This window comes from Rhinoderma darwinii, chromosome 7 (assembly GCF_050947455.1).
Source record: "Rhinoderma darwinii isolate aRhiDar2 chromosome 7, aRhiDar2.hap1, whole genome shotgun sequence".
NCBI lineage: Eukaryota > Metazoa > Chordata > Amphibia > Anura > Rhinodermatidae > Rhinoderma > Rhinoderma darwinii.
Window position 1 is genome coordinate 24,842,538 of NC_134693.1, and position 16,127 is coordinate 24,858,664.

Genomic DNA, 16,127 nt, shown 5'->3' on the forward strand with positions numbered 1-16,127 from the left:
AGTCCATCGACATCAGTCAGCTTGGAGACGTTGGGCTGTCCCCATAGACATGAGATTGTCACCAGATGCTTTTGAAATTGATGGCATCGACTGGCAAATATCTCATATCTATGGCCAAGTTCAAGGTGGCCATATACTTAAAGGGGTTGTCCAGGCATGGGCCGGTTTTTCCATTTTGATGACCTATCCACTGGATAGGTCATAAATATAATATCAGTGGGTGTCCGAAACCCAGATCTCGCGCCGATCAGCTTTTCCGGCTGCCTCCAAGCACCGGAAGTTATGCAGTGATCAGTCCCGGAAGCAGATGGCTCTAGTCACAACATAGATGCCGAGCTGCAGTAATGCAGGTCTGCTCCTATTCAAGTGAATAGAAGCAGAGCTGCAGTAACTCAGCACGGCTGCTATACATTGTACGGAGCCATCTGCTTCTGGCACAGACCACTGCATAACTTCCGGTGCTCGGAGGCAGCGGGAAAAGCTGATCGCGTGGGGTCCGCGGTCCTGTGGATCAGTCATCAGTATGAAAAACCACACTATGCCTGGACAACACCTTTAAGATAGCTGTCGGCTGAACAATCATTTAGTGAATGCAATTGTACCATCCATTTCGGCATTGATAGAATATGTAATTTTAACTAATGTATTTATCTAATACCAAATGTTTACTGTTCTGTTGACATTTCCCTCTGCAGAATGTATTGTTCCTTAAGATGTAATATGATGGGTTTTCACTAAGGGCAGGTCCCTACCATAACAAGAATATGGAGGTTGACGGTGCGTTTCTGCATTGGCGAGTTTGGCGCATACGTGTGAATTGTACTTTTCTATAAAGACTATATTCCCATTGTAAAAAAAGGAAATGTTTCCAGGTCTCGATCCTTTACTCTTCGCGCGCAGCGCTTGTAATCACGGTTGTTTGTATAATACGTGTTGATTTTATTATTTTTCTGTCTGCATTCAGTTAAGGTCACCTTCAGACTGATTCCGGCAGGGGTTTTGAAGGCGCTTCTCCCACTGTCTCACGACGCCATGATTTATTACCGTTCACTTCTTGCTACTGTTCACTGCACAATCCAATCTTACAGACACACATATTTCTCAATCTGGAGCAGGCGCTCTTCTGAATGTGCAAGGAAAGAACTGGCTGATAATTTCCCTCAGATCTCTTATTTCTTCCTTTTTTGCCTGTTCTCTGCTGCTTTAATATTCCAACCTGCTGAAAACAGAAACATAATAATAGAAATGATGAAATGGAAAATAAAAATTCAGCTTCCAGAACATTTTTATTCCAGCCGGTAATACTGCGGTTTCCTAAAGCACATCACCTTCCTCTGAAAAATGACTGTTCTCTCCTCAGAGGCACCATGACGCCTCAGAGAGGTCAACTAGCCTCCAATTACCCGTCCAATAATCCACACCTGGTCTATACCATGAAAGCCAATAGGAATCCAAGAACTGCAAGAGAATCTGCACACTGGACTTGTGGGAGGTAATATGCAGATGAGCAGTAGGGGGGTCATTCACTAAGACAGGTAATATTAGAAAGGTAGATTTGTTATTGCAATATTACACGGGCTTTACTGCTTCACACATTCTGTACACAATCTATTTTCTCTATCACAGGTAACTATGTAGGTAAAAAATACTGCACTTGCCCTATAATTAAATATATATTTTTTAACTACTTTAAACTGGGAGAATCTAGATATTGCAATGGGTATCACCTTGTTTCCTGCCCAGTTACTGGTGGAGAAGTTTGCCGGCAGTGTAGTGCCACATTGCCCTTTTGGACTCTAAGGAGAACCAACAAGGGGTTTATTCTTCATTTCAAATAATTTCTTTTTTCCATTTTGGCTAACTATACATTTATTGTATGAACTCCCATCTGGGATGCTTCTAATCTTTTTGCTGCCAGAGGCAAAAAGTGTAATGGTGCTCCCCTTCTTATATTGTAGATGGCAAAGTGCAAGGTGGGACTGTATGGCCAGTCATACAAATAAAATAAAGATCAGCCGCAATGCAGGCGACTAATCCTCCGACAGATCATTTGTACGAACGATCCCACCGGCAACAGAAGAATCTAAACTGACTCCCTGGGGCTTGTGCAAAGTGGCAATTTGGCCGATCATGCCAAATTTTTCAACCTGGCCGATCACATTTTCCGTAGACAGACGTCTGCCATAGGCCATCGCAAACGATCGTTCACATTACATTTTCAAACTCTAGTCGGACGAAATGACCAAAAATTTATATTTCGGGGGACTTTCACCTCATGTGTACGGGCACTCACTTGAAGGATGGCTATCCATTTTTGTTGACACTTGCACAGTCACACGTAACCCATGTGGTCCGATTGAAGGTCCGTGGTCTCGTCCTGGCATTGGTCTTCCTCATCAGATGCAGGTTCTTTGCACTTTGTATTAAACTTTTAGTAAATCTATATATCTGCATTATAATAAGCATGTATTTCACACTTTGATAAGCGATGTACTATATGCTCATATATTGATTGAAAAAATAAAAATATAAGAAAAGCATGGCCTTCCTGGAGGCTTTTAAAAAAGGCTTTTAAAAATGCATTCATTTACTTTGTGGAGTTGCGGAGGCAGGTGTCTTATATTTAATTTGTTTATACCATCTTTTTTTTCACATTTTTTTTCATATTAATTTTTTTATTGTAACTTTTTTCCTGGCCAATCAGGATGGCAGGGAACACATTATCTTTGTGTTCCCTGTATCGCCCTATTTACAAGATCACAGGCAAGAAGGATTCATCTGCAATTGTCATAAGATTACTGTTACTAATGGCCTGTATACAGAGAAACACCCCAATGTTGTGGGTTTCTATGACAACTGAGTACGGAAACAACTGCTTCTTCATTTGGGAACGGAGCTCCGTGGTCTGTAAATTTTGAGACAGGGAGCAGATTATTCCAGTTATTTCACATTACCTGGACTGCGCTCTCACTATATTAACCGATATCTGGTAATTGCAAAGTACTATATCATGATATAATGTCGGCATGGAACTTGGATATGTCTAGCATTTCATTACACAATACAGGCTGGTGTAGTCCGACCTGTATTCAGCTGACGACCCATGCATGGAACAAGGAGTACATTTTAAAGACTAGTGGGACCGAACCGGACATGCAGCTTGTAGCCCATTACCCTATCGATGAAAACCCCCAAAGAATTTAATGAACAAACACTTTTTTAACTTTTGACGTGTGGGGGTAGGCCATAGCTTGTATTTATTTTACATAGGAGGATCTTGCAATTTTTTTTATATGAGCAACGATTGAGCCGAGCCACCGTTCCTGCAGTTGGCATGTCTTTGTGGATACGCCTTGGGGCCTCTTCCGATACTCAACTCCATCTTATGCAAGGTCCTCAGAGGCGCCATCTTTTAAGGGGGATACATATTATGCCTCTTTGTTAAGCCCCACCCCTTTTTGGACACTTTTAAAAAGTGTGTTATAAGGTGCAAAGATCTGGTTTAACAAATGCGTCCAGGATGTGCCAGATTTTGGCGCAATTTACGACACACTCGAGCTGCAGACACATTAGTATATAACCCCTATTGTTCTGCGGCTGTATAAGAGAAGCATCCTTCCAGTTGGTGTTAATGGGCGGTATACTGTGGATTTTCAGTTAGATTCTCTGTGGGGTCTACGACAGGTCACCTGACCGATGAGGAGATCTGGGAAAAAGGTAGTGGCCAGTCATCACAAGGACTCAGCGCACTATATTCCGCCAAGGCAGTGGGTGGCCCCACGGTGACTCGCAGTGGCACAAGCAAAAGAAAGGCGAGAGTGACATGCTCACACCTTGTACATAGATTTAGGTGAGACTCTAGTGAGGTTGACTTCCCTGACCTCCGTTGTATGCCACTTCTTTTACCGGTTGCTGGCCGCCAGCTGTATATAGACGTCCTTAAAACCTGCGCCATAGTGTATTTACGTTGTGGGTTTTAGCTGGCTGCCCAGGCGATTGAGCACCTGAATGTCGCGTGCCCGGCTGCTTGCACTGCCTCTATCTTCACTGCACAGGGCTCAATGATCGCTGTGTATAGCGGCTGCCTTTATTGGTCCAGGTGATCATGCGACTGGTCACTATAAGAGGGTCTCTATGAGAGGGCTGATTTCCCTGTAACTGGGGCTGCTGTGTAGCCCCAGTTACAGTGGAAAAATAAGGTGTAAGAGAAAAAAAAATTACAATTATATAGTATATACTGTATATATAAAGTCTCCCAAAGGTATTTTCTGACCATTGAGGGACAGACCATAATAATATAAAAATAAAAGTAAATAAAGTGCAAATAAACGAAATAATAATAATTACATATAAAACACCCACCCCAAAAAAACAACGTTCCCCACAACAATTTATTGTCCTAACACTAGCGCTGACCCAATTACCCTAAAATAGACATGTAATATATCAAAATTTACAGTAGACAATGACAATCACAAATGAAAGGTCTATTTTTGGGTAAAACTATATTATTACCAGAAATAAATGGCTGAAATGTAAAAAACAAAAATGTCACTATTTTTTTTAAACTATAAGCCTGAAAATTCTAAAATAGCAAAAAAGTGTATAAATGATGAAAAAAGAAACCTGCATTGTCTACGAAAAAAAAGTTGCAAAAATCACATCGCTAACCCAACAAATAAAAAAGTTATAGGCGTTTAACGAAAGCGTTATAAACGTGGCTAAAAAGTGTCTGGTCCTGAAGGCTCAAAATAGCCCGGTCCTGAACCGGTTAAGTGAAGATAAGTTGTCAAATAAACAAAATGTTGAAGCAATCTCGTGTGTCCTAATCTGTATTATTAGCAGGTCCCTGTTACATTCCGGTACTACTGAAACACATAAAAATGGCAAATTACTACACATCAAATAATAAATTGTAAGGCTGGGTTCACACGAGCATGTTCGGTCCGTAAAGGATGGAACGTATTTCTGCCGCAAGTCCCGGACCAAACACGCTGCAGGGAGCCGGGCTCCTAGCATCATAGTTATGTACGATGCTAGGAGTCCCTGCCTCGCTGCAGGACAATGTCCTGTACTGTAATCATGTTTTCAGTACAGGACAGTAGTTCCACGGAGAGGCAGGGACTCCTAGCATCGTACATAACTATGATGCTAGGAGCCCGGCTCCCTGCAGTGTGTTCGGTCCGATACTTGCGGCCGAAGTACGTGAACCCAGCCTTACAATCAAAATGGGAGGGAGGGATACTGACTATTCCACACCTTGGAGTGTGGTCAAAGTACAAGGACCACCCCCTAGGAGCCCTTTTCTATACTAACAAAATCCTACCTCACCACCTGACACAGACTGACCCCTAGGCTGCTATCTGTCCAAAATTAGATTTATTGGGGATCCACTAGTCAAAGTGTGTAGGTGCGTGTAGCTTATACAGCCGAAGTGCCTGCATTACTAGATGTCTTACAGTGTTTGGCCAATTTCAGATGGTCATACAGTAATTTGGATGCATATCCGCATCCTTATAAACCGTATAATTTTTTCATGTTACATCTGTACATTTCGTTCCAAAAAGAGACGCAGATTAGTAGAAAACCCTGTGTCCCGAAGGCTGTGTCCCCTCTCCTGGTTTTGGATGCAATATGCACCAGGTTTTCCTACTTTTTTATGGTGGGATTTGCTCCCAGTATTGACAAGAAATATATGGATGTACAGATGTAGCAGTCCTTATTTTGACTCTGATAACTTGCTGTATCAAACGCACTGGTATCCGAAATATGTTGAAATTTGTAGCAAGGGTTAGAAAATCTCAGTAAACAAGTATCAAATCTGGAGATTCATTGCGGCATCGAAACAGTTAAGCATAAAATGAGAAAATGCATCTTAAAAAGTTGTCTTTTACCTGCATGTGGCAGCAGATATTGAACTAACTTCATTAGCTGCCTAATGTCCCAGTAAATGACTGTCAGAATGTTTGACGGTTCATCTGTATACAGGGAGACCTGCATACCTGATGCTTAATGAGCCAAAAGCAGGGCAACCTTCTGTGAAGAAACTTCAAGCACCTTTATCAGGGACTAGATCCGCCAACAATACTCTGTGTTACCTGCATTGTGTTTTTACCCAAGACTGGTATTTAAGTTTTTGGAATCTCTTTAAGAAAAAGGGTGCGCTGAACCATTAAAACAAACAGTTCGCTACGTTACACGTGTATAATTTTCCACATACTTCTTGCAAAACATTATTACCAAGTCTGAAATGTACTGGCACCCAAAGGTGAAAACCCTGTCTAGGTAAGTGACCCAATCAATCCGGACACCTACAGGTGGGTGGTGGAAATGCACACACAGTAGTTGACTATGGCTTTGTTCAGCCGGGATATTTTACAGCTTATAAAATCACTCATGTGGTATGTGCAGTATTAGAATATTCATAAGCATACACCAGAAATAAACTTCTTACTTCAGGTGTATGATTTATACACAACTGGCACAGGATGTTGCCGCTCCACGAGGCCGTGAAGACGTTTAATGCCCTAAATGCAGGAGACACCTGCCCATTAGGCTGGCGCCAGAACTGCTCAGTCAGAGACTAAACAGACCAGAGCAACTACATGTGGTGTCCCAGCAGGAGATCCCTCAGGGACCTCTCCACCACTCCCTGAAATTTCATGCCTCCCTTAACAAATGTGTGGTGATGTCATTCCATGCTAGGTAACTCTTTCTATGCTGGAAAAAAGAGATGAGATATATTGGTTTATATTTCAAGGTCCCAGATCTTGAGGCTTTCTGCAAGATGCTTTAGAGCAGGGGGTAGCAACCTTGGGCACTCAAGCTGTTTTTGAAACCACAACTCCCAGCATGCCCTCACAGCCAAAGGCTTTATTATTTCAGCCGAAGGCGGTCAGGACATGTTGGGAATTGTAGTTTCGCAACAGCTGTAGTGCCGATGGTTTCTGACCCCTGCTTTAGAGCATCTGGGTGTCAAGCAATGGTGCAGTAGAGTAGTGGGTTGTAGAAATTGCAATCACAACTGGGTCCCTGAGATATTTATGTATATACATTAGATATAGCATTATGTCGTCTTACACTATGGCCTGTTATGTCATTGGCAGCTATTTGGTGCAGATTTTTTACCAAGACCCTCAAGCTAACCCTACGACATAAGCCTTGCTATAGCAGCCTATGCAGGTAGTTTGCAGCTCTTAACCATTGGGGTCCTCGAGAAAAGGAATAAATAATGTACAGATGTGTCCACCCTTAGCCGAACCCCCTGTTCCTCGTCAGTGCACAAACGCAGTAAGGAGGACATTAAATGAAGCGGCGCTCGAGCATTCGCCTGACGCTACATTCAAAGTCTATGGGAATGCCAAAAACAGCCAATTACAGCGCTCGGCTGTTTCTGTCAGTCCCATAGACATTGAGTGGAGCGGCCGGCAAATGCTCAAGAGCCGTTCCATTCAAGCTCCTCCTCACTACAGTAAAGGAGGGTCTGGGGGTTCAGGACCCCAGTTCTCGCAATCGGTTGGAGTCCCAGCGGATCAGACCATTCTCACCTTTCCTTATACTGCTCTTTCCTGAGTGGGAGGAATGGAAAACAAATCTGTTTAGCATGAAGAGATATTGTATTGTTTAGCAGACAGAACTTTCTCTGACCACTTCCATGCGTGCGGCTGCGTGCACTGAGGTGGTGGTCCCCAAGAGCAGAATCAAGTGGTTGCTAGGCAACCTAAACTACTATGGGGGAGAAGGAAAATAAACAGATTCCACAAATGTATGATATTCTAATCTGCCCTGTGTTTTCCGTGGCTGGTAACTGAAATCTGGTTTAGACACATTAACATGGGCAACAAACAAAAGCTACACAGCCATAGTGACAATGTTTAGTCCGGAAAATATAACTACTGACATTCCCACAGAGCCTGGGCTGGGGCCGGCATGCTCTTCAGTATTTTCTACTATATTTAATGTGATATATAGTTCATACATATTTATCAGGGAACTGTAGATAGCAATGTGGAAAAGTCTGGGGGAGGCACACAATTTTGTAGGATAGGAAAATCAAAAATTCATTACAATGAGTCACAATTCAATGGGAAATGATAGTCATGGTTAACAAGTGCGAGGTTACAGTCACAGGGAGAAGTGGATGCACTGCTATATGGCATGTGTGATGGACAGAACTGAACTACAGTGGACAGCTCCTCAAAAACAGCAAAAAGACATTTACATTCTCGAGCATCAAGATTAGCAGAAGCATGAGGGCATAGAGCAGGTGCAATACTGCCCCCTGTGGCTGGAAAAGAAATATAATTTTGTTTAAGATAGAAGGTAAAATAGATTGTACTGTAATTCATCCGAATGGGATCTATAATTCATTTGCAAAATAGCATATAAATTGGTTCAATGTGACCTAGTTGACCTTCAAACAAAATGTTATAATTTAAAGGACTGATACTAATACATTTTTTTTAGCAATGTAATCCACAATATGTTAGTAATGTAAATCAAACTATATTACATAGCGGCAGCCCTTGGATGTACTGGGAGGCTCACAGAGAGGGTGACCGCAACTCAGGTTGTTTTCATCCCTAAACTTGTACAAGTGCCCCCAACCAAACATTAGTCTAAAGCCCCCTGCACACGCCTGTAACCTGAGGGTAAAGAAAGTGATCATGTAAAACGTCAATGATTGTTAATATTCTGCTGCCGTGTTTGATTATAATATAGGCGTTCTTGCTAACGGTCCTGATTTTGGTGGGACTGTCCGGCAAACTGTCCTTCAAACTGGACCATAAAAGGGACAGGGTTTATAAGTAGTTGCTTTTTTAAAAAAAAAAAAAGGCAGTTTCTGTTTGGTCTGATGGATTCCCAGGTGGGGCTTAGTTACATAGTTAGTATGAGTGGGTGAGTATAAACATTGGCAATGTGAGTGATGTTTCTATAATCAGCTAAACCACATGAATGGATCATGTTATGGAGAACGACATGATTATTATGGTCTTTAAGTGTCATTTTAGTTATGAGGGAGGCTTCATCATCTCCTGTTGGAAGTTAAAAAATAATAGCACAAGATGTAAGTTTTAGGGCTTGTCCACACACAACGGAATCGTTGCAGAAAATTTCTGCAGCAATTCCGTTAAAAGTTAAAGGCTTTCCGCTGCGGCAAAAACGCACCATTTCCTGCTGTTTTTATGGCAGAAAATGGTGCGTATTTTGCTGCGTTTTTCACAATGTTAGAAGAGGGAGACATCTCCTATGAAAAACACAGCAATTCTGGACGCTTTCCGCAGCAGAATTGCCATGTTGCGGTCCGAAAAATACGCACCGCAGGTCAATTCCGGCTCGTAAATTTTACACAGCATGTGGATGAGATTTGCTATGCTGCTACTGTATTCTGCAGCATTTATTCCATCCGAAATTCAGTCCGGGGAAAAACGCGGCAATTTTGCTGCGCGTGGATGAGCCCTTAGAGTAGGCCTGGGCAATCTTACAACGCCAGAAATCTTCTTTCTAAAATTAGATGTACAGGATATAAAAAAAATATCTTACATGTTTTCTAAAGCTTCTCACTCAGTTTGCCGTAGATAAAATACTACATTAAATTCAATATAAAACCTAAAAGGAGGAGTAAGAGAGAGAAAATGGGAGGAGAGAACAGGGGCTGTGCATTTTTATGAAATCAGGGTGAACCTGTGACTACATTTTATAACTTCATAGCTGCTAAAAATGACGGCTTTAACTTATTCCTGGAAACCGCTTGAAAGAGAAGAGCTCAGGCACACAACTGGTTAACAGAAAGAAGAAAAACACAGCACACAATGATAGAATATCTCAGCACAGAGAAGATGATCCTTAAGTTAAAAATATCCTATAAGCCTTTGCCAGGTAGATTGTTATACTCTGCTTGGCTGGACATGTGGTGTCAGGTGGCCGCTGCCATTTCAATTTTCAATTAAAATCCCCCATAAATAATATAATCATTATCAAAAATTCATAAAAACACGACTTCTATTCTATTATTGTCTAAAATGTACATTTATGATAATGTTTAAATTATGCACCAGGTATATGGGGACGAGACTGCTGTATATTCTTACTACAAAGAAATGTGCATGTTAACCCCTTAATGACCGCCGATACGCCTTTTTACGGCGGTCATTAGTGGGCTTTATTCTAGAGCGCCGCCAAACTACGTCGCTGCTGTAGAATAAAGTAAACAGAGCAGGGAGCCGTGAAATCTCCCTGCTCTCAGCTGCCAGAAGCAGCTGGGGGCGTCCCTGCTCTGCCGGGTGAGATCGATATTAGTATCGATCTCACCTGTTTAACCCCTCAGATGCGGTGCACAATAGCGAGCACCGCATCTGAATGGTTTTGGAGAGAGGGAGGGAGCTCCCTCTCATCTCACTGACACCCGGCGATAAAATCGCAGAGTGTCTGTGTCTTCTATGGCAGCCGGGGGTCTAATAAAGACCCCCAGGTCTGCCTGCAGCGAATGCCTGCTAGATCATGCCGCAGGCATGACCTAGCAGATGCCTGTCCGTTTTAAACGGACAGGCAGTAATACACTGCAATACAAAAGTATTGCAGTGTATTATAATAGCGATCGGAGGATAGTGAAGTCCCCTAGTGGGACTAGTAAAAAAGTAAAAAAAGTTTAATAAAGTTAATTAAAAAAAAAAGTGAAAAAAAAAATGAAAAACCCAGCTTTTCCCCTTACAAAATGCTTTACTATTAAAAAAAACTACAATAAAGCAAAAAAGTTACACATATTTGGTATCGCCGCATCCGTAACGACCCCGACTATAAAGCTGTTACGTTATTTAACCCGCACGGTGAACGCCGTAAAAAACAATGGAAAAATTGCTGTTTTCTGTTAATCCTGACTTAAAAAAAATGTGATAGAAAGTGATCAAAAAGTCGCATCTACTCTCAAATGGTACCAATAAAAACTGCAAGTCGTCCCGCAAAAAACAAGACCTTATACAGCTATGCCGACGCAAAAATAAAAAAGTTACAGCTCTTCGAATGTGACAATGGAAAAATCTAAAAAATGGCTTGGACATTAGGGCCCAGAATGCCAGCAGGGGGAAGGGGTTAAAAAATGAATATATAAATTATTTTTTTTCTAATGACTGACAAAATGATGTCCCTTCCATCCACGTCATATAGCACATTATTTTATTTGTGAATAATGCATCTGAATTCATATTGCTGCCAGTGGTGGCTAATAACATCTGGACCTTTACCACACAAATGATGAGTTAATCTGTATTGTGCCTCAGATTCTACAAATATATTGCTTAATAATTAATATACTTCTGTATGGAATCTGTCAGCAGACTCCTGAATAATGCATTCAATGCAAGATCAAGGTGCATTTACATATCAAATCAAGCGTTCCGACATGAAACCAAATATACTGCAGCACAATGAAACAGCAATACATACATACAAATATCCCAATATATCTCTTCTATTTCCTATCTGTATATATATATATGTGTGTGTGTGTGTGTGTGTGTGTGTGTGTGTGTATATATTTTTATATAGATATATATATATATATTACACAGCACCAAAAAAAACACCCCCGGTTGGGTGGGCGGGTTTAGCAAAATCTTAAATGGCACGGGGGGTCGAGTGGGGGCTCATTTGAAAGCTCTTTTCAATATGAAAACGATGCCGCAATCGATTTTGAAGGATTGTTTTTTCGCTTGGATATTTAACTTTAAAGTTATCATCTTCATTATCGGCTACCGCCGGTGTTAGCAAAATGTACCGCGCGGGTAAAATCCTAAATGTGTGTAGGTGCGTGTGCGTGTGTGTGAGAGTTTGGGATGTCACATCAAGGTGACTTTAAATGACGTCTTATTACAATCGGCCTCGGCGATACAAAATGGACCTTGTCTACGATTGTAACATGATTTCATGTGTACACATTTTGGTAGTCTCCAAGCGGGTGGGGTGTTTTGTTTTTTTTTGCGTTAACTGACCCCATTAAATCCCACCAAATTTCAACCCTCTACCTCGAGCCGTTCAAAAGTTATGAGGGTGTGCCGGAACTTTTGGCGAGCACTGGAGATAGATAGATAGATAGATAGATAGATAGATAGATAGATAGATAGATAGATAGATAGATAGATAGATATTAGATAGATAGATAGATAGATAGATAGATATGTGTGTATTGTCGTGCACTAATTTGGGGGACACGGTCATCTACAATTTTCCCTATTATAGAGGGACACTATCACATACAAATGGCCCTATTATGGAGGGACACTGTGAAATACAATTTGGTGCTATTATGGGGGCACACTGTCCTATGTAATAGGTATTATTGTGGAGGGAGACTATCATATACAATTGGCCTTTTTATTGAGAGACGCTGTCGATTGCAACTGGTGCGATTATATGGGGCATTGTCATATACAACTGGCACCATTATGGAGGGAGACTGTGATATACAATCGGCCCTATTATGGAGTGACACTGTCAATTGAAATTGGTGCAATTATACGGGGCACTGTCATATACAATTGGCCCTATTATGAGCAGTGCAGTGCAATAGCCAATTGGCGCTATTTTGAAGTGACAATATCATATACAATTGGCCCTATTATGGAGGGCACTGTCATATGCAAATTGGCACTAATATATGGGGAACACCAGCATATATAATTAACATTTTCACTTTAGACGGAAACTTTTTAAAACAAAGTTCTGCTTCAGCTAATGGTTTGGCATGATTGTCATATACAATTGGTGCTGTCATGGGCGACTGGTGCAATTAAGGGGGATACGGTCTTATACAATTGGCATTACTATGGTGCTACTTTGTGTTTTCACTTCAGAGGGGGACTGAAGTTTGGAGTGTGGCTTTATCATATACAATTGATGGTTTTATGGGGACACAGTCATATACGACTAGTGGGACGTGGTCATATACAGTATAATTTACACTTTCACCTCAGATGGAGACTTTTAACACAAGGTTCTTCCTCAGATGGAGCAGATTATGTATAATGCACAGCGCAACTGCTGCGAAATCTAGTAAGAGGGAAAAGCGGCTGCAGCTGCTGCAGAACCCCCTCAATGCAAACCCCATCTGCTGAACCTTGACATGAAGCTCTCCATTCCTCTTCAATAAGTGGTTCTGCAGCAGCTGGGGCTATTATGAGACATACAGAACTCTCTAATGTAAAGTATTAAAAAGAGTTCCAGAAAAATAGCCATCACCTTGCGACCTGTATCAAGGCAATTGGACTGCGCTGCAGCTGTACATACACGTCCATGACAGATTTTTTTAGTCATCAGTTAATATGCCGATCCCTCATCTTGTATTTTCCATTTCAGCCAAACTTGTATTTTAATCCCGGTGGAGCTTAGACAGGTGAATGGCTGCCAGACACTTATAGCAAGAAAACCATAGACTAAGACATGTAGACATATTTTGTTATATCTGTTCCTAGGAAAGCTGAGTGACCACATGTCTGTCATTGCAGGGGTTAACACCCATCTTTCCCATACTCTTGAATGGTAAGTCTGCCTAGTCCCAGTATGCATTGCTTACTCCCCATCTTTCATGGTGCATTACTAAGCAAAAGTCAGAGATCAGGAATCTGGAAAAGCTGAGTGATACTCCATCCACAAAGACCGCCAGATAAATGTACGAGTAGAATTTAAGTTGACAGAAGAGAATAATTTTTTGTATTTGTTGTGGTGTGTTAGGTTTTTGTGAAGCGTCTACAGTACCATCATCCTTTTCTTCATTGACTTTGACAGCGTTTTACGTCGACGAATCCCCCGTGTGCAGCGCAACATTGCGGAGGATAAATGTGAACGCTGGGATGTGTTGACTTCATTAGGACTTTTAGGAATCTTATTTACGCAAGCATGGCTAATTTTGTCCTGTAGCATGACCTGTGGGTTGCAGCTTTCAGGACCATGGAGAGCATCTGCTGTACTTCTGACTGCCTGCGGCGCACCAGAGCCTGCGTTACCCCGGACAGATGCCAGTCCTCTCCTTAGACCTGCTCAAGGCACAAGAAAACCTTTTAGTAAAGCCTTTGGTGGTGTTTCTAAATTACCGGCTGCGAGGAATTTAAGGCTTAATGAAGAAAGTTTATATTGCAGTTAGACAGATTTTCAACACCATTAGACTGGAATCGCACATGCAGTTTTTGGTGCAGCTTCTTAAAGGGGTTTTTCAGCCACTAAAAAATGATGGCCTATCCTCAGGATAGGCCATCAATAGCTGATGGGTCGGGGTTCGACTTTTAGGACCCCCGCCGAGCATCTGTTTTGAAGGGGCGGGGGTCGTAATAGAAGAAAAGGCTGCAAATGCATATCGACGACTCGCAGTGAGCAAGAAGAAATTAAGGGAAAGCGGCGCTCGTAAGATCAATGCGGCCCCTTCAAAATAGCTGATCATGGGGGTCCCGAAAGTCAGACCACGACCCATCAGCTATTGATGGCCTATCCTGAGGAGAGGCCATCAATTTTTAGTGGCTGGAAAACCCCTTTAAGTCACTGCTAGTTGATCCAACTGGAAAAGAAAAGAAAAAAATGCAATGATTTTTACTCTTTTAATTCCAGGATCACACACAAAGTTTTGATGCAGTTTTGTTGCAGTTTTTGGCTCCGTTTTTTCAGCCAAAGCCAGAAGTTGATCCAAAAGGAAGGAGAGGTATGAAGAAAAGACTAATGCATCTCCTTTCTTTTGTGTCCACATATGTGTTTGGCTCAAATCACCCTTAGGCCTTATTTACACGAACACTGCATTTTTTTACGCGCGTTGCAGTTCCGTGTGTCATCAGTGTTTGGTGCGTGTCTGCGTTATTTTCGCGCGTATGCCATCCTTATGTCATGCGGTTTTGACGTTTACAAAATGAAATGAAGGAGGTGGTTTTCTTTTTCCCATCATTTCTTGAGCAACAGTTGCGCGTATCACGCACAGCACACGGATGTGCGTCCATGTGCTGTCCGTGATTTTCACGCACCCATTGACTTCAATGGGTGCGTGATGCACAAAAAACGCTCAAGTATAGGACATGCGGTGAGTTTCAGGCTGCGTACACACGCTGCGTGAAAAACACGGAATGTCTGAATGGCCCCATTGACTTGCATAGGTCCGTGTGACGTACTTGATTTTCACGCGCGTATCACGGATGTGAAATTCGCTCGTGGGAATAAGGCCTTAGGTTACGAGCACCAAAAACTGCATCAAATCTGTTTTTGTGATCCTGGCCTTATACATTTTCTCTCTTTTATATTTACTCCTTTGTTTGGCTCAAAAAACTGCACCGAAAACTGCATGTGTGATTCCAGCCCTAGTATACACCCCATACGTCATACTACAAAACTATAATGCTTGGTCGTTGTATTTCATGAAAATGAATTATATGAAGAAAATTGATGTTTGATAAATATTACATTCATTTAGTTATTACTTAATAATTTATTTCATGTTGTGTGTTAGACTGATTCAGCAAAGCACTAAAGTCTCACAGGACTGAATCAATTTCATACATACAAAATAAATGTCTCCGAGGGTATTAGCACGGACGTGTATTCACGAAGAACAAGGCTAAATACGCGTATGATGATAGAGATGAAGGGATATTTTCGGCCTTAATGACCAGGCAAAATGGAGCCTTCTTTAGTCTAGGGTTTTTTTTGCCTAGCCACACAATTTTTCTTTCATGAAGTCTGTTTTCCATAGCCCTTTTTGATACGGTCACTTGATACTTGGTGCTGCAATAACACTCTCCAGTGGTTGTTACCTTTGGAAATCCAACATTTATTAAGGACGCAGCCTAGTTTTGGCCTTAAGGCTCAGAGCCCATTTTTCAAATCTGACATATTTCACTTTATGTGGTAATAACGTCGGAATGCTTAAACCTACCCAAGCGATTCTGAGATTGTTTTCTCGTGACACATTGGGCTTCATGTTCGTGGTAAAATTTGGTCGATATATTCAGTGTTTATTGGTGAAAAATTGCAAAATGTAGAGAAAATTTAGAAAAAATAGCATTTTTCAGAATTGAAATGCATCTGCTTGTAAAACAGACGGTTATACCACCCAAAATAGTTACTAGTTCACATTTCCCATATGTCTACTTTAGATTGGC